The sequence below is a fragment of the Coregonus lavaretus genome, assembly GCF_964263955.1.
Source record: "Coregonus lavaretus genome assembly, chromosome: 26".
Lineage (NCBI taxonomy): Eukaryota > Metazoa > Chordata > Actinopteri > Salmoniformes > Salmonidae > Coregonus > Coregonus lavaretus.
This window is the reverse complement of record NC_140013.1, coordinates 3,173,144-3,192,919: the sequence shown is the minus strand read 5'-3', so window position 1 is coordinate 3,192,919 and position 19,776 is coordinate 3,173,144. Positions and strand designations below refer to the sequence as shown.

Genomic DNA, 19,776 nt, shown 5'->3' with positions numbered 1-19,776 from the left:
TCACAAAGCTGGACCTTCGCAATGCCTACCATCTGGTGCGGATGAGGGAGGGAGACGAATGGAAGACAGCGTTCAACACACCAACCGGCCACTATGAATATCTCGTCATGCCCTTCGGCCTCACCAATGCCCCAGCAGTTTTTCAAGCCCTAGTGAATGATATCCTCAGGGACATGCTAAATACGTTCGTATTTGTGTACCTTGACGATATTTTAATATTCTCAAAGACTCTGTCAGAACACACGCACCACGTCCAGTTGGTCCTGCGCCGCCTGCTGGAGAACTCTCTTTTCGTGAAGGCAGAGAAGTGCGAGTTCCATGCCAAAACCGTTTCATTCCTGGGGTATGTGGTGACCGAGGGCAGCATTCAGATGGATCTCACGAAGGTGTCGGCTGTCACTTCCTGGCCAGTTCCTGAGTCTCGGAAAAAGTTGCAACAGTTCCTGGGCTTTGCCAACTTTTATAGGAGATTCATCAGAAACTATAGCACAGTGGCTGCACCCCTCACGGCGCTAACCAGCACTAAACAACCGTACCAATGGACATCAGCTGCTGATAAGGCCTTCAATATCCTCAAGACATGTTTCACTTCTGCTCCCATCCTCCAGATGCCAGATGCAGCAAGGCAGTTTGTGGTGGAGGTAGATGCTTCGGACGTGGGAGTGGGTGCAGTGCTTTCTCAAAGAGCAGCTGAGGATGGCAAGATGCACCCCTGTGCCTTCTACTCCCGTCGGCTAACCCCTGCCGAATGCAACTACGACATTGGGAACCGCGAGCTGTTGGCTGTCAAGCTCGCCCTTGAAGAATGGCGGCACTGGTTAGAGGGGTCAAGGGAACCATTCGTAGTGTGGACAGACCACAAGAACCTGGAGTATATCCAAACAGCCAGGAGGCTGAACTCCCGTCAACAGCGGTGGTCTCTGTTCTTTACGCGCTTCAATTTCACGCTCTCCTACCGCCCGGGATCTCGCAACATCAAACCTGATGCTCTTTCCCGGATGTTTCAGAAGGACGAGACCACCGCCATGACAGCCCCCATTCTTCCCAGCCACTTGGTCGTAGCGGCCCTCACCTGGGAGATCGAGAAGCAGGTCATGGAGGCTCTTCGGGACCAGCCAGGTCCAAGCACCAGCGCCCCCAACCGTCTGTTTGTTCCAGCAAATCTCAGGTCACCTGTGATTCAGTGGGGGCACGAATCCCGTCTGGCCTGTCATCCCGGCATCACTCGCACCCTTCATCTGGTCCGCCAGCGGTTCTGGTGGCGGCGGATGAGACGGGATGTCCGAGAATTCATCCGAGCTTGTCCCACTTGTAACCGAAACAAGACCCCCAACCAGCCTCCTGCTGGGTTGCTGCAACCCCTACTCATACCCAAGAGGCCCTGGTCCCACGTTTCACTGGACTTTGTTACGGGCCTTCCGCCCTCTGACGGACACACAGTCATCCTTACCATTGTTGACCGCTTTAGTAAGATGACCCACTTCGTGCCCCTTCCCAAACTACCCTCTGCTAAAGAGACCTCCCAGGTGGTCCTGGAACATGTGTTTCGTATCCATGGCCTACCCCAGGATATAGTGTCAGACCGGGGCCCGCAATTCTCAGCAACCTTTTGGAAGGAGTTCTGTCATCTCCTTGGGGCCACCGCCAGCCTATCGTCTGGATTCCACCCGCAGTCAAACGGCCAGACTGAACGCATGAACCAGGAGCTGGAGAAGGCACTGAGGTGTGTGGCTTCCCAAAATCCCCGGGCCTGGGCTCAACACCTGCTCTGGGTGGAATATGCCCATAATTCACTCACCAGTTCCTCCACCGGGCTCTCCCCCTTTCAGTGTGTCTACGGGTATCAACCTCCACTGTTTGCCAGCCAGGAGGCGGATGCCACCTGTCCGTCTGCTCTTGCGTATGCCCGCCGCTGCCGCCGCACTTGGGCCCAGGCTCGCACTGTGCTCCTGAAGTCTGGAACCAGCTACGCCGTCGGTGCCAACCGACGGAGGACCCCAGCACCTACTTACCGGGTTGGTCAGAAGGTCTGGCTGTCTGCCCGGGATCTGCCGCTGCGGGTTGAATCACGTAAGCTGGCCCCTCGCTTCATTGGTCCTTTTCCTGTGCAGAAAGTCATCAGTCCAACGGCGGTCCGACTTCAGTTGCCCGCTTCCATGCGGGTCCACCCCACCTTCCACGTCTCCAAGGTCAAGCCGGTCCATGAAAGTCCCCTGGTCCCTGCAGCTCCGGCGCCACCTCCTCCGCGCCTCGTAGATGGCGGTCCTGTCTTCACCGTCCGGCGGCTGCTCCGCTCTAGGCGAAGGGGTAGGGGTCTCCAGTACCTCGTTGACTGGGAGGGATATGGTCCAGAGGAGAGGACCTGGATCCCGGCCAGGAGGATAGTGGACCGGACCCTTATCACTGACTTCCACCGACTACATCCTGATCAGCCTGCAATCCGTAGGGGCCGTCCAAGAGGGGTTCCTAGCCGTCCTGCCCGCCCTGCTTCCTGTCCTGTGCCTGACCCTGCTCCTGTCTCAGTGCCTGTCCTGTCTCCCGACCGTGACCCTCCAGCTCCTTCTGAGGATGAGGAGATTCACTCGGACCGCTCGGAGGAGTTCTGACCCGCCGCCTGCTCCCCTCCACCCTCCCGGCATGATGTTGTTCTTGGGACTTCTGGGGCCGTCCCTTGGAGGGGGGGTCCTGTCATGAGCACTCTCTCTCCCTGGTAGCAACATTAATTGCATTCAATTCTCTGCCACTCTGCTCACTCTCTCCCTACTCTGCCTAACGAGCTCCACCTGGCTCCGCCCTGCTCTGCTCTTGTTACCTGGCCAGCTGCACTGCATTTCCCACTCACCATCCTCACCTTGCCTCACTCTGTTCTAATTACTCTGCCAGCTGAACTGCATTTCCCCACTAACCTCTCCCAGTATATCAAGCCCTGTTTTTCAGCCAAGCCCTGTCAGATCGTCTTCAAACCCGGACCAGTAACCTGCCTGTCTGCGCTCTGACTCCTGTTTGTGATACCGATCCTTTCTTGACTGCCTCCTTGTTCTACTGCCCCGTCTATCCCGACCTGCCTTCTGGACCTCGACTACTCTCCGATCTTCAGCCCCTCCGGTAACTCGATTCTGCCTTCTGTCTCTCACCACGATATTTGCCCAGCCCTGATCTGTACTTCTGCCTGCCATTCATATTGCTGTTGTGTGTGTGTTCCCCCAGGTCTCCGACCACCAGATGAGCGTGCCCAGACGCTTCACCACCCTCAGCCCGATACGCCGCTCCATCACTGGGGAACACACACACTAAGCACTTGGACTGGACACCCCCGGACATTTGGTGACCCCCGGAGCACAGGTACCCACAGGACCCTGAAAAACCCCAGAGCCCCAAGCACCCCTGGAACCCCTGACACCCCTGGCACTCCTCTTCCCGCCTGAAACCTTCAATAAAGAACTCTGAATTTGAACTTGCGCTCTTGGGTCCTCTTCTGTCCGTGACACTAATATAAGGACAATTCAGAGTATGCTATTCTGTTCTTCTGAAATAGACTACATTTTCTTCATATCATGTTTCTTTAGACCTGTCTAAAACAAATAATGGATTTATTGTGATGGTGTAGGCTATATCACATGGATTTATTCGACTTTTTAAAATGTAGATGTTCCAAAGGTCTGCATCAGTGGCTTGTAGGCTATGCGTGGAAGCCAGGAGATGTGTTTATTTTAATTAACGGTAAATTACCGTGAGACTGGCAGTTATTTGCTTGACAATCACCGGCTGACAAAATGTAATGCCCGCCACAGCTTTATACAGAACCACATCACCACGCGCCTTCGGAAAAGCCCTCCTAAGCCTCAGAATATCCCCTTTTGGAGGCATGCAGCCATAAACATTACAGTGCATTCGGAAAGCATTCAGACCCCTTGACTTTTTCCACGTTTTGTTACGTTACAGCCTTATTCTAAAATGGACTAAATAGTTAGTTTTTTTGTAATCAATCTACACACAATACCCTATAATGACAAAGCAAAAACAGTTTAGACATTTTTGCAAATGTATTAGAAAAAACTGAAATATTACATTTACATAAGTATTCAGACCCTTTACTCAGTACTTTGTTGAAGCACCTTTGGCAGCAATTACAGCCTCCAGTCTTCTTGGGTATGACGCTACAAGCTTGGCACACCTGTATTTGGGGAGTTTCTCCCATTCTTCTCTGCAGATCCTCTCAAGCTCTGTCAGGTTGGATGGGGAGCGTTGCTGCACAGCTATTTTCAGGTCTCTCCAGAGATGTTCGATCGGGTTCAAGTTTGGGCTCTGGCTTGGCCACTCAAGGACATTCAGAGACTTGTCCTGAAGCCACTCCTGCATTGTCTTGGCTGTGTGCTTAGGGTCGTTGTCCTGTTAGAAGGTGAACCTTCGCCACAGTCTGAGGTCCTGGGCGCTCTGGAGCAGGCTTTCATCAAAGATTTCTCTGTACTTTGCGTCGTTCATCTTTCCCTCGAACCTGACTAGCCTCCCAGTCCCTGCCGCTGAAAAACATCTCCACAGCATGACGCTGCCACCACCATACTTCATCGTAGGGATGGTGCCAGGTTTCCTCCAGACGTGACGCTTGGCATTCAGGCCAAAGAGTTCCATCTTGATTTCATCAAACAAGAGAATCATGTTTCTCATGGTCTGAGTCCTTTAGGTGCCTTTGGGCAAACTCAAAGCGGGCTGTAGAAACATCTCAAGGATGATCAATGGAAACAGGATGCACCTGAGCTCAAATTCGAGTCTAATAGCAAAGGATCTGAATACTTATGTAAATAAGGATATATAAACTCAGCAAAAAAAGAAACGTCCTCTCACTGTCAACTGCATTTATTTTCAGCAAACTTAACATGTGTAAATATTTGTATGAACATAAAAGATTCATCAACTGAGACATAAACTGAACAAGTTCCACAGACATGTGACTAACAGAAATGGAATAATGTGAACTAAGGGGGGGGTCAAAATTAAAAGTAACAGTCAGTATCTGGTGTGGCCACCAGCTGCATTAAGTACTGCAGTGCATCTCCACCTCATGGACTGCACCAGATTTGCCCGTTCTTGCTGTGAGATGTTTCCCCACTCTTCCACAAAAGGCACCTGCAAGTTCCCGGACATTTCTGGGGGGAATGGCCCTAGCCCTCACCCTCCGATCCAACAGGTCCCAGACGTGCTCAATTGGATTGAGATCCGGGCTCTTCGCTGGCCATGGCAAAACACTGACATTCCTGTCTTACAGGAAATCACGCACAGAACGAGCAGTATGGCTGGTGGCGTTGTCATACTGGAGGGTCATGTCAGGATGAGCATGCAGGAAGGGTACCACATGAGGCAGGAGGATGTCTTCCCTGTAACGCACAGTGTTGAGATTGCATGCAATGACAACAAGCTCAGTCCGATGATGCTGTGACACACCGCCCCAGACCATGACGGACCCTACACCTCCAAATCGATCCCGTACAGGCCTCGGTGTAACGCTCATTCCTTCGACGATAAACGCAAATCCGACCATCACCCCTGGTGAGACAAAACCGCGACTCTTCAGTGAAGAGCACTTTTTGCCAGTCCTGTCTGGTCCAGCGACAGTGGATTTGTGCCCATAGGCGACGTTGTTGCCGGTGATGTCTGATGAGGACCTGCCTTACAACAGGCCTACAGGCCCTCAGTCCAGCCTCTCTCAGCCTATTGCGGACAGTCTGAGCACTGATGGAGGGATTGTGCGTTCCTGGTGTAACTCGGGCAGTTGTTGTTGCCATCCTGTACCTGTCCCGCAGGTGTGATGTTCGGATGTACCGGTCCTGGGCAGGTGTTGTTACAAGTGGTCTGCCACTGCGAGGACGATCAGCTGTCCGTCCTGTTTCCCTGTAGCACTGTCTTAGGCGTCTCACAGTACGGACATTGCAATTTATTGCCCTGGCCACATCTGCAGTCCTCATGCCTCCTTGCAGCATGCCTAAGGCACATTCACGCAGATGAGCAGGGACCCTGGGCATCTTTCTTTTGGTGTTTTTCAGAGTCAGTAGAAAGGCCTCTTTAGTGTCCTAGGTTTTCATAACTGTGACCTTTATTGCCTACCGTCTGTAAGCTGTTACTGTCTTAACGACCGTTCCACAGGAGCATGTTCATTAATTGTTTATGGTTCATTTAACAAGCATGGGAAACAGTGTTTAAACCCTTTACAATGAAGATCTGTGAAGTTATTTGGATTTTTACAAATGATCTTTGAAAGACAGGGTCTTAAAAAAGGGACGTTTCTTTTTTTGCTGAGTTTATATATATTCTTATAAATTTGCAAAAATGTATAAAAACCTTTTTTCGCTTTGTCATTATGGGGTATTGTGTGTAGATTGCTGAGAAAAAATATATATTTAATCAATTTTAGAATAAGGCTGTAACGTAACAAAATGTAGAAAGAGGGAAGGGGTCTGAATATTTCCGAATGCACTGTATACCCTAATGTAGGCCTATTTGCCTACTAGCCAAATAAAGTGCACAGCATTCATGATGCGTGCAACTCCTCATTCCAACATATTTTAACATTTAATTAATCCTTCATTCAGTTCAGTAATTTGTCTGAGTTGCAATAGGAATTAAATCAAAGCGAATAGAACAGTCTTATCCATTTGCTTATTAAAAATCCATGTGTGTATTCAAAATTATCAAAATTATCCAAAGTTCTTTAGCCTATCACTTTAATAATTCAATGTTTAATTTAGGCTTATCCAAATAAAAAAAATAGGCCTTCAACTTGTAGGCATTGCAATTTAGGCTATCATTTTGGGTACTGGTGTCTTGCGGAATAATTGTAGAACACTATTTGTGTTTTATAACTGTTTTTATTATAGGCCTCCCCTTAAAAGGAGACCCTAACTCACAGGCCTCTAAATATAGCCTTTAAATAAATGTTAAACATAATAGTTGAAGAAGCACGTGCAGTGGCTGATAGGGAAAACAGATCTGGCAATAGGAATAGGCTATATATAGTCTTGGCCATTGGGACCCCTTGGCTATTTCCCTCAGGACAGGTTATAGCCAAGACAATCAATATTTTGAATATAGGCACTGCGTGATGGGCTTGTGCAACGCAAATGGCTATAACAAGCCTAAATGGAATTCACTAATTCAACAGTTGAAATGCCTAATATAAGGCCTACAGTCTGTGCTCCCAAATACTGGAAAAAGTGTGATTCTTTAGGTTACATGATCACTACAGTAGCCCCACGCCGCTATAAAAATAAATTATGCAATTATATGGCTATTAAATAACACACAGCAGCATGGCATATTTAGATAGCGGAAAAGGCCTAGCCTAAATCACATTTACTTTCTATTTTGCAGCTCAGGCGGTTATTCTAGACAAGGCTCTTCTGTGTCTTTATCACGTAAGTCATTCAAATCCAATTTTATTCCTTACATGCGCCGAATACAACAGGTGTACAACAGGTGCTGAAGGCCCAAGCCTATACTACGCCATCTACTGGTATAACATCGTTATCAAATGCAGTTCTAAAAAAAGCTCTAGACTTTTATTTAGGAAATTAAACCGGAAGCTGCAAAGCAACTCTAACGCCTGGGCTAGAGTTGCTTGATTGACTAGCTCATTTCGACTAGCTACGTTTGGTTCATGTCCTTTGCAGATGCCTCATTACTAACAAAAGTTTGTACGTATAAAAAAGATCTGTAACCGAGTAAAGGGAGACGTAAAGTAAGAATTGAATGTGTAAATGTTAATTCATAGTCGTAACATAGGGTTTGTACGTTTACAGATCTAATTTAACATTTAAGTTTCAAGTTTCGAGCATGGCTTTTCTTACAATCCTAACAATTTACGTATGGATTTTCTTGCGATCCTAATGACATGTAGGTTCAACCTTTTGGCAGCTATCTTGCTCCATAGTGGTGCTGCATGAGGCAAATGGTGGTCACACCAGATACTGAATGGTTTTCTGGTCCAAGCCCCTACCTTTGGCATATCTGTATTCCCAGTTATGTGAAATCGATAGATTAGGGCCTAATTTCTTTATTATAATTGATTGATTGATTTCTTTATATGAACTGTAACTAAGTGAAATCTTTGAAAATGTTGCGTTTATATTTTTGTTCAGTATATATTTATAATTTTCTTCCCTTTTAACTGCATTGTTGGCAAAGGCCTCGTAAGTAAGGCGTTGTACTCGGCGCATGTGACAAATAACATTTTATTTGAGGATCCATCCATTCAAAGACTTGAGAACCAGCGGGATGAACACTGAGATCCCATTGAATTACTAACTACATGTCTTAAGCCTTCTAGAATAGCCTAGCAGCTAACATTAGCTAACTAACCTTCATAACAACTCTGAAGGCATTTGGTTTTGTGTCTATTTTGACAACTTGACATTGCAATGGCCTGTGAACATCATTAGTGGCAAAGGAGGCAGATACATGAAATACCAGTTATAATATCGTTATTACATCGATTCGGATGGGGACGCAGCAAGCCAAGGTACCTTGCTCGCTAATGTCAGCTAACGTAAGAGGTTTTGAATTAGCTATCTAGCTAGCTACTACTACTGCTGCTAGATGTCTGCCTGGTCGGAAAAGTCAGCTACTGTAGCTAGCTAACGTTGTCTATCTATCACCGAAAACGAACTAGCTATCAATTTTGTAGCCATCGCCGTTCAGGTATTGTGACCTATTGTGTATTCCCATAACTATGCCATTTTTTCAACATCACATAACACAATACTGTTCTTGGTTCCAAATTGCCTTTTAAAATCAACTTGCTAGCATGCGATATGTGGCTGATTAGCTAACAAGCTACCATGGTCACGACTCGTTTGCTCCTGTCTCGGTCAAATTTCACTTCATTGTTCCCCTTCTCACCGGTCTCCCTCGCACTCACCTGAAGCTGTACAGGCCAGTTTCCCCGAAAAGCCGTAGCTACGTGTCCTGAATGCACTAATATTGAAACAGGATGGTTAAGATCAAGGTTTTTATTTCACTCACTTTCTTACTCCAATTCAAGATGTCGACCGCTCTTAGCTTCAAAGAGCCTCACTGTCAACTGACATTGAAGCAGATTATAGGGCAGTGAAAGCACCCACGAAAGCACCCACCACTACTAGCCCTGCTGGATTTATATATTTAAATGGTCGTATATTGCTTTATCAAGACTAGTATATACTGTAATGGCATTTGGATGTTCCCCAAGCAACAATGAAAGTAGTAGACATTAAACTTCTACATTTAGCTTGGAGGAATAAACCACACTATTTAAAAAAGAGTGTATTATGTACAACTTTAAATCAGGCCCAGTAGGCAAAACCTTGAAATGATGTATGAGGTATTTTTATGACGTCTTTATCAAGCCGCAAACTGGTTGAAAATGACGTTTTTTTAAACATATTTTTACTGACCAGAATATTACGTTTTTTTTAAACACCATACCACCAGTGGTTCATAATCTGACCAGCTAGTCATAATTCTGACCACTATATTATGTGCTATATTATGAAGCCTACTTGTCATAGTTAAAGATGCAATATGCAGAAATCTCAACACCATTTCCTGGTTGTCCAAATTCTAATAGTTAACCTAATTTCAGTTTATGTGACGAAACAAGCAGTTATTGTGTAGAGAATCATTGTACCATCTAAACCACTGTGAAATATCCTCTGTAGCTCAATTGGTAGAGCATGGCGCTTGTAACGCCAGGGTAGTGGGTTCGATCCCCGGGACCACCCATACGTAAAAATTTATGCACACATGACTGTAAATCGCTTTGGATAAAAGCGTCTGCTAAATGGCATATTATATTATAAATATGTTTTCCATAACCAAAAATATTGTATTTTCAGCTGTTTGTAACTGGTGTACAAACCCAACATTAAAAGATGCAAAACTGAAATTTAAGAACGGGAAGCATAAAAATAACGCACATAGAACATATCTACGGCTTCTTAGATTTGCTTTCAATGCGAATACAGATCTATAACTCACATTTCTATATGAATTTGGTCAGGTTGCCCAAAAAGTTACATTTAGCTGCTTTAAGACTTATCACAACCTGGGAATGACCACCTGACTACACTCTTAGAAAAAAGGATTCTAAAAGGGTTCTTCGGCTGTCTCCATAGGAGAACCCTTTTTTGGTTCCATGTAGAACCCTCTGTGGAAAGGGTCCTAAATAGAACCCAAAAGGGTTCTACCTGAAACCAAAAAGGGTTCTTCAAAAGATTATCTATGGGGACAGCCGAATAACCCTTTAGGTTGTAGATAGCGCGTACTGTAAAAAGTATTGCGGAGGATATTGAAAATATTGTTCATTGCATTTGTATTTGTTTCCATAGTCACCAATTAAAGTGAATCTGCAACATGTTCTTACATTTAAAATAGATCAAGCAATGGTAAAAACAAATCTAAATCACAATTCTTCACACATCTGCATACCGTAATTGTATCAAATTCACCCACAGACATTACATGTATAGAAAGACTGGGACGCAGAGTATATAAAGGCCCTTTGTTTTATTTGATCAATTATTAATAAGAGTGGTGTGATGGGGTAGATCCTCATCAAGGACAGAAGGCGATCTGGAGCGTAGTGGTCCTCTTGAAGAGTTGTGTGATGGGTCAGATCTACAGTGAAGAGAATCAGCACATTACAACTTTATCAATTTGAGATTTTAAAAGAAAACTAGAAAAGGACATTCCTGAAGAAACTTTGTGGACTCAGCTGGCTAAAAGTATTTCCATGGTACTAGTTGAATAATTTTGTGGCAGTTATAGCCTAGAGATATCTTCAAAAAAAGAGCAACTTGCTCATATACATACTTTGCGTCCTTCTCCACCACGGTGGTCAGGGGCATATTTCCAGACGGCCCTCAACACGTCAACCTCCTGAGTTTTCTGGCTTTTCATGACACTAACTGAAAGCATAAAAAGAGAAGAAAATAAATTAACGATTGGCATAATGTGGGCATGCAGGACACGACAGAACAGTAAAGTATCTTTAACAGTCAGAATCTACTAAAAGTGGTAGCAAAGGCATGTTTGCTTCTCTGTCCCTTCATATTGAAGTGGGACATTAATTCATTGGTAATCAATCTGAAACATTTAAAGAGGATATCAAAATTAGACAGGAGTTGGATAATGACAATTTTTTACTCATCTCTAAATGGTGAAGTTTTGTTTAATCCTAATATATGTTGTAATATTCAAACAACTTTTTATAAACACACCACTCTATAATCCTGAGGACGTTGTCCCGGAGAGAGGTTCCCCCAGTTGGCAGTCTTAAAATAAGAAAGTTAAATGCAAAAAGTACACTATATATACAAAAGTATGTGTCAACCCTTCAAATTAGTGGATTCGGCTATTTCAGCTGACAGGTGTATAAAATCGAGCTCAGAGCCATGACAAACATTGGCAGTAGAATGGCCTTACTGAAGAGCTCAGTGACTTTCAACGTGGCACTGTCATAGGATGCCACCTTTCCAACAAGTCAGTCTGTCAAATTTCTGCCCTGTTAGAGCTGACCCGGTCAACTGTAAGTGCTGTAATTGTGAAGTGGAAACGTCTAGGAGCAACAATGGCTCAACCGCGAAGTGGTAGGCCACACAAGCTCACAGAACGGGACCACCGAGTGCTGAAGCGTGTGGCACATAAAAATTGTCTGTCCTCGGTTGCAACACTCACTACCGAGTTCCAAACTGCCTCTGGAAGCAACGTCAGCACAATAACTGTTAGTCGGGAGCTTCCTGAAATGGGTTTCCATGACCGAGCAGCCGCACACAAGCCTAAAATCACCATGCGCAATGCCAAGCGTCGGCTGGAGTGGTGTAAAGCTCGCCGCCTTTGGACTCTGGAGGAGTGGAAACACGTTCTCTGGAGTGATGAATCACGCTTCACCATCTGGCAGTCTGACGGACGAATCTGGGTTTGGCGGATGCCAGGAGAACGCTACCTGCCCGAATGCATAGTGCCAACTGTAAAGTTTGGTGGAGGAGGAATAATGGTCTGGGGCTGTTTTTCATGGTTCGGGCTAGGCCCCTTAGTTCCAGTGAAGGGAAATCTTAACGCTTCAGCATACAATGACATTCTAGACGATTCTGTGCTTCCAACTTTGTGGCAACAGTTTCCTGTTTCAGCATGACAATGCACAAAGCGAAGTCCATACAGAAATGGTTTGTCGAGATCGGTGTGGAAGAACATAACTGGCCTGCACAGAGCCCTGACCTCAACCCCATTGAACACCTTTGGGATGAATTGGAACACCGACTGCAAGCCAGGCCTAATCGCCCAACATCAGTGCCTGACCTTACTAATGCTCTTGTGGCTGAATGGAAGCAAGTCCCCGCAGCAATGTTCTAACATCTAGTGGAAAGCCTTCCCAGAAGAGTGGAGGCTGTTATAGCAGCAAAGGGGGGACCAACTCCATATTAATGCCCATGATTTTGGAATAAGATGTTCGACGAGCAGGTGTCCACATACTTTTGGTCATGTAGTGTATGTGTGAAGAGGCAATAAAGAAACTAAATATTATCTTGTTCAAAAGCAACAATCATTGTTAGAAATGGGTGTAATTGGCAAATCTCTTCTTCTCTGCAACTGCGCATGTGGGAGAAACTTTACATGAATCCCCAAGTGAGGTGTCTGTTGAATCAGGACACAAGGGTTTTGCATCTGGGGAAAAAGGCAAGTTAAAATAGGATTTTATTTGCTTTACAAACATATTATTAGAAGTGGTGCTATTTCAATTGGATCTACTTACACTACACTCTTAGAAAAAAGGTTCCGAAAGGGGAACCCTTTTTGGTTCCAGGTAGAACCATTTTTGTTTCCAGGTAGAATCCTTTTGGGTTCCATGTAGAACCCTTTTGGGTTCCATGTAGAACCCTCTGTGGAAAGGGTTCTACATGGAACCCACATAGTTCTACCTGGAACCAAAGGGTTCTACCCGGAACCAAAAAGGGTTCTTCAAAGGGTTCTCCTATGGAGACAGCCGATTAACCCTTTTAGGTTCTAGATACCACCTTTTCTTCTAAGAGTGAAAGATCAGGCAATAATGGGTAGCTGAATAGTATGTCTCTTGGGGAATCCCGTCTCAGTGAGACCTGATGCAGAGAAAACACGTTAATGATCATCAGCATAGCTTGTGGTTGTGGTTGGCGTGTCCATCCTTAGATTGGAAGGTTGTGAGTTCAATCCCCAGCCGAATCATAAAAAAGAAAAAAATGGGACCTGATGTAAAAATGGGACCTGATGCGTCTCTGCTTGGCACTCAGCATTAAGGAGATAGATTGGGGTTAAGGCCCTGCAAAAGACTAGCGTCCTGCCTAGGGGGTGTAGTTGTACATCAAGCTGCCTCACACTACAGAAACAGGAGATAGGCTCCTGCCCTATGAGCCTATCCGGCTCGCTGTACTTACATCAGCATAGCTAGTACAAAGCTGGTTAGTAGGAATCAATACACATTAAAGATCAGAGTATCAAACATAAAATAAAAAACATTTTGCACACAACTTACTGTCATTTACTATGGATTTAAGGAGAGGTGGTTCTGCTCTCTCCTTTCCCTGGGATGTGGCAGAATAGGTAACTGAGTGTGTGGCCAAGCACTGCTGGAGAGGCCATGCATCAGGTCATTGACATGTTTTAGGAACTGTAGTGACAGAAACGACTCATGATTAACCATTACCTAAGGTCTTCACTAAGTAAGCCTAGCAAGTTCAATGACTATGTTGCACCACAGCAATCTAGCAGTCAGGTAGACAGACGGAGAGAGATACAGTAGAGAGAGATATATCAAAACATAGGCTATTTACATTTCTTAGTCAGCAGGCTGGATAACTTCTGTACTCCTTCCCTTTGTTCCTTCCTCCATCCTTCAATCCAAGCTAGAAGATTCCTGCAAAAAAACAGAATTAAGAATTGAAAAAAGCAGTTGAGAGGTGTAACGTTAGGTGTAACATTTGAATGAGTGTTCAAATCAAATCAACTTTTATTTGTCACTTGCGCCGAATACAACAGGTGTAGACCTTACTGTGAAATGCTTACTTACAAGCCCTTAACCAACAACGCAGTTTTAAGAAACATTTCTGTTAAGAAAGTATTTACTAAATAAACTGAAGTAAATAATAAGAAGAAAAAAAAAGAAGAAAATAGAAAAATAACAAATAATGAAAGAGCAAAAATAAATTAACGGTAACGAGGCTATATACAGGGGGTACCGGTACAGAGTCAATGTGCGGGGGCACAGGTTAGTCTAGGTAATTGAGGTAATTTGCAAATAGTCCGGGTAGCCATTTGGTTGTTAAGAAGCCTTTTGGACCTAGGCTTGGCGCTCCGGTACCGCTTGCATTCTATGACTGGAGTGGCTGGAGTCTTTGACAATTTTTAGGGCCTTCCTCTGACACCGCCTGGTATAGAGGTCCTGGATGGCAGGAAGCTTGGCCCCAGTGATGTACTGGGCTGTACGCACCAACCTCTGTAATGCCTTGCAGTCGGAGGCCGAGCAGTTGCCATACCAGGCGGTGATGCAACCAGTCAGGATGCTCTCGATGGTGCAGCTGTAGAATTTTTTGAGGATCTGAGGACCCATGCCAAATCTTTTCAGTCTCCTGAGGGGGAATAGGTGTTGTCGTGCCCTCTTCACGATTGTCTTGGTGTGTTTGTTGAGGGGGAGCAGGGATAGGCAAAATGTAATGTATTGTCAAATACAAAATACACAAAAATACAAGGATCTTTGATGAATCAAGAAAATCTTCACATTCATATTGGGGGGTACACATTAAAAAAATTAAGCTAGCTTACTGTCTCTCTCTCACACACACACACACACAAACAATCAATGTTTCCTATATATGTATTCATGTACCATCTCTCTCTGTCTCTCTCTCACACACACACACACACTCTCTCACACACACACACACACAGCTAGCATGACACAATGTTGACATGATGACAATCTTTACTCTTAAGTTATTGTGATCATAATCATTATCTCTCTCACCCCTCTCTCTCGCACACAGAACACACACATAGCTAGTATGACAATGTTGACATGACAATGTTTTCTAAAGTTATTGTGATCATCATCACACACACACTGAGAACACACACACACTTACACACATTTGCTATGATTAATTAAACAGATATCAAAATGTCAAAAATAATGTGCTAGCTAGCTACAACCAATGCCTACAACAGGTCAAAATGAAAATCTACCATGTCCATGGAGGATTAGCCAGAGACCTAATGTTAGCTAGCAAAAATTAGCCAGCTAAATTAGCTAGCAAATCTTTCCTTGAAGTTCTTCTCCCCAACAAACCGCTGCTTTACTTACAAAAGTAAAACAAGAATGCAAGAAAACCACTTAGCAGTCAAATCTTTTTGCATTTTTTTTGTGTACATTTTGAGAAACTGTTGTTGTTTGCAGCTGTGTTGTTGTGTAGCCTGTCAACTGCTGTATGGAGAGTTGACCAATGCGCTCAAGCAAGCAGGCTGCCTGCATGCAGAGATCTACTGCGCAAGGCACAGATTCCAATCCAAGATTTAACTGAAACTGATTTGCCTACCTCCTTATTTAGCTACTGAAATGATAATACAATTACTGCAGGCATTATGTTAATTGCTTAAAAGTTTTAAGGGAAAATATAATAGTGATATTTTCAGGGTTATATTCACGTGCGTTCATTTTGTACTAATTATTTATGGAAATAGGTTTTTGTAAATCCTGGTGTATTGTAGTAGGATATTTAAATAAAAGACAAAGGCCTATGTGTTATTTGTTCAATTCTGAAAACAAATAGAACTTCAAAACAGCATTCAGTGGAACGGAAGAAAATGTGAAGTACATTTAACAGTGCAATTAGCTAACACAGATAAAATATTAACATTAGAAGCCAACACACAAGGCAATTAAACAACCATTATTTAATTTGTACTGCAGTTTTACTGCATTTTAACAGTAGTGCATTTTTGTAAGGGTATCCTGTATTATTGTGCATGTTTATCTTACATGCTGGTAGCCTAGAACAAATGTTATGGAAGTGAATGTGCACTTTTCAATTGGGTGGACTGCAACTATGGAAAACACTGCCATAGCCTGTAGTAAAAGCAAAAGCATTTAGAGCATCGGAGATTCTCTAAATTAGGACCATCTCTGATAGCTATGGGACCGCAGAAATTGTCACAAATGTTACCTTTTAGTGACCTAGCAAATTCCATGACTTGGGGAAGAATGGCGCCGACAGAGAGGGCGGCCTTGTTTCTAGCTCTTAGGAAACTTTGCAGTATTTTGTTTTTTTAATGTATTCTTTCTCACGTTATTAGCCCAGAAAATTGTTTGTGTTTTTGCATACAGCCGGGAAGAACTATTGGATATCAGAGTGGCAGTAACTCACCAGAATTATGACCAGGAATACGACTTTCCCGAAGCGGATCCATTGTTCGCACCACCCAGGGCAATTGAACTGATTCCAGAGGCCGACCCAAAACAACGTGGGAGGAGAGGTACTCGGAGCGGCCTTCTAGTCCGACTTAGGAGGCGTGCACACCACCCACCGCTTCCGATTATATTACTCGCTAATGTTCAGTCTCTGTATAATAAAGTTGACGAGCTCAGGCCGAGGGTTTCTTTCCAGAGAGACATCAGGGATTGTAACGTACTCTGTTTCACGGAAGCATGGCTCTCTGGGGATATACTGTCCGAGTCGGTCCAGCCAGTTGGGTTCTCAGTTCATCGCACAGACAGGAATAAATATCTCCCCGGGAAGCAGAAGGGTGGAGGAGTATGTTTTATGATTAACAACTCATGGTGTAATTGTGATAATATACAGGAATTCAAGTCCTTTTGTTCACCCGACCTAGAATACCTCACAATCAAATGCCGACCGTATTATCTCTCAAGAGAATTTTATTCGGTTATAGTCACGGCCGTGTATATCCCCCCTCAAGCCGATACCACGATGGCCCTCAAAGAACTTCACTGGACTTTATGCAAACTGGAAACCACATATCCTGAGGCTGCATTTATTGTAGCCGGGCAAAAATCTAATGCCGGGCAAAAATCTAATCTGAGGAAATGGTTGCCGAAGTTCTATCAACACATCGACTGTAGTACTCGCGCTGCTAAAACACTCGACCACTGCTACTCCAACTTCCGGGATGCATACAAGGCCCTCCCCCGCCCTCCTTTCGGAAAATCTGACCGCGACTAGATTTTGCTCCTCCCTTCCTATAGGCAGAAATTCAAACAAGAAGTACCCATGCTAAGGACTATTCATGTCACGCCCTGGCTCTGGGGACTCTTATATGTTGAGCCAGGGTGTGGATTTTCTATGTGTGATTTTCTATGTTGTGTTCTAGTTCGTGTTTTCTATGTTGGCCAGGGTGGTTCCCAATCAGAGGCAGCTGATTCTCGTTGTCTCTGATTGGGAACCATACTTAGGCAGCCTGTTTGGCACAGTTAATTGTGGGATCTTGATCTGTATAGGTTTGTGGTGTTTAACCTTTAGACTTCACGTATCGTTTTGTTGTTTGAATTGTTAAAGTACTCATTAAAAGATGTACGCCTATCACGCTGCGCCTTGGTCCGGTTCTTACAACGATCGTGACAATTCAACGCTGGTCTGACCAATCGGAATCCACTCTTCAAGATTGTTTTGATCACGCGGACTGGGATGTTCCGGGTTGCTTCAGAGAATAATATTCTCCCAATCCTGCAGCGCCCGCAAGGTCCCCCTACTCAAGAAAGCACATATTCAGGGCCGTCTGAAGTTTGCCAATGAACATCTGAATGATTCAGGAGAACTGGGTGAAAGTGTTGTGGTCAGATGAGACCAAAATCGAGCTCTTTGGTATCAACTCAACTCACCGTGTTTGGAGGAGGAGGAATGACCCCAAGAACACCATTCCCACCGTCAAACATGGAGGTGGAAACATTATGCTTTGGGGGTGTTTTTCTGCTAAAGGGACAGGACAACTTCACCACATCAAAGGGACGAGGGACGGGGCCATGTACCGTCAAATCTTGGGTGAGAACCTCCTTCCCTCAGCCAGGGCATTGAAAATGGGTCGTGGATGGGTACTCCAGCATGACAATGACCCAAAACACATGGCCAAGGCAACAAAGGAGTGGCTCAAGAAGAAGCACATTAAGGTCCTGGAGTGGCCTAGCCAATCTCCAGACCTTAATCCCATAGAAAATCTGTGGAGGGAGCTGAAGGTTCGAGTTGCCAAACGTCAGCCTCGAAACCTTAATGACTTGGAGAAGATCTGCAAAGAGGAGTGGGACAAAATCCCTCCTGAGATGTGTGCAAACCTGGTGGCCAACTACAAGAAACGTCTGATCTCTGTGATTGCCAACAAGGGTTTTGCCACCAAGTACTATGTCATATTTTGCAGAGGGGTCAAATACTTATTTCCCTCATTAAAATGCAAATCAATTTATAACATTTTTGCCATGCGTTTTTCTGGATTTTTTTGTTTTTATTCTGTCTCTCACTGTTCAAATAAACCTACCATTAAAATTATAGACTGATAATGTCTTTGTCAGTGGGCAAACGTACAAAATCAGCAGGGGATCAAATACTTTTTTCCCTCACTGTAACTTTGTGCCAAGGATGCAAGTCGAATATACATGTAGTTATTACCATGCATGACATCCCCACATTCTAGCCTGTACATTGAATATATTCACTGATCATGTACTATACCTTGGCAAATAAAGGAGCAGATCAGGTATGAATGTCTGTGAAACATTATTTTTCAGTCGTATCCAATACCAGGAGGATCAAACTCCAGTCTTTGAATGATGCTGTGTATGCATGTATTACGATGATACACTTCAACAGTGTTTACCAATCCTGGTCCTGGGACATCAATGGTCACACATTGTAACTATGCAATAGACTAGAAACATGATTTATCAAATCAAATTTTATTTGTCACATACATGTGTTTAGCAGATGTTATAGCGGGTGTAGCGAAATGCTTGTGCTTCTAGCTCCGACAGTGCAGTAATATCTAACAAGTAATATCTAACAATTTCACAACATATAAAAAAAAAAAAACTGTACTCTACACTTCCTATGCATCATGTAAATACTCTAAAACCGGTTCATCTCAATATCTGAGGACACATATTTCATCAAATGAGAGACTTAATTTCAACCAGTAGAGAATGTGAAATGCTTTATTGAAAGAGTTTCATTATCCAAGTGTTATAAATACATAATACATGCATTATAAATATTATAATTGTAATATTATATTATAAATACACGTTCAATCTGTACTTCAATGCACATCTGGTGTCCATTATAAAAACAGAGGAAGAAAGAGGAGGTGGGGAGAGAGGTGTAAAAGACAGAAAGGGAAAGAGGTAAGAACAGAGGAGCAGGGAAGACAGAATATGATTAATGAATTACAGTGCTACTAAACGTAATTCTCTCAGTTCATCACAATTACATAGTAGTGTCTCTAGTGGTGTCTCCTAAACCAGCCTTGGGCTCCCAGTCGGCCTCAAGGTTATCTTAAGAGCGGGTGAGGTGACGATGACGGGACTGGGGGTTGGCATCCTCTCTCACATCCAAACATACCTGCAGACGAGAGAGATGGAGAGAGAGATAGCATGATTAAGCCTTGTGTTTTTTTTTATTCTAACACTGTCAGTCATCTTAATCATCAGGAGGTGAAATGCAAAACTGACCTTGGATCGTTAACATTAGCATCTCTTTAATAATACTCCCTGTTGACCCG

The 19,776-nt window shown here is 44.1% G+C and overlaps 1 protein-coding gene and 1 long non-coding RNA gene across 3 annotated transcripts in view; both read right to left on the bottom strand.

Annotated features, from left to right (window-relative positions):
• LOC311101331 (AP-2 complex subunit mu-like) overlaps positions 1 to 9,160 on the bottom strand; it is a 52,818-nt gene extending 43,658 nt beyond the window's left edge. The window contains exon 1 of one of the 2 annotated variants that reach the window (XM_084142460.1): positions 9,013 to 9,160. The gene's annotated coding sequence lies outside the window, so the exon portion shown is untranslated. Of the gene's footprint in view, positions 1 to 8,908 lie in introns of both variants that reach the window. The other variant, XM_084142459.1, reaches the window with a different exon arrangement.
• A 1,372-nt stretch (positions 9,161 to 10,532) lies between these two features.
• Positions 10,533 to 13,626, bottom strand: LOC311101373. Its single transcript, XR_014609918.1, has 3 exons — positions 13,535 to 13,626; positions 10,840 to 10,934; positions 10,533 to 10,644 (listed from the first exon to the last, which is right to left on the bottom strand). It is a non-coding gene; the product is annotated as an uncharacterized lncRNA (long non-coding RNA).
• Between the last annotated feature and the right edge of the window lie 6,150 nt (positions 13,627 to 19,776).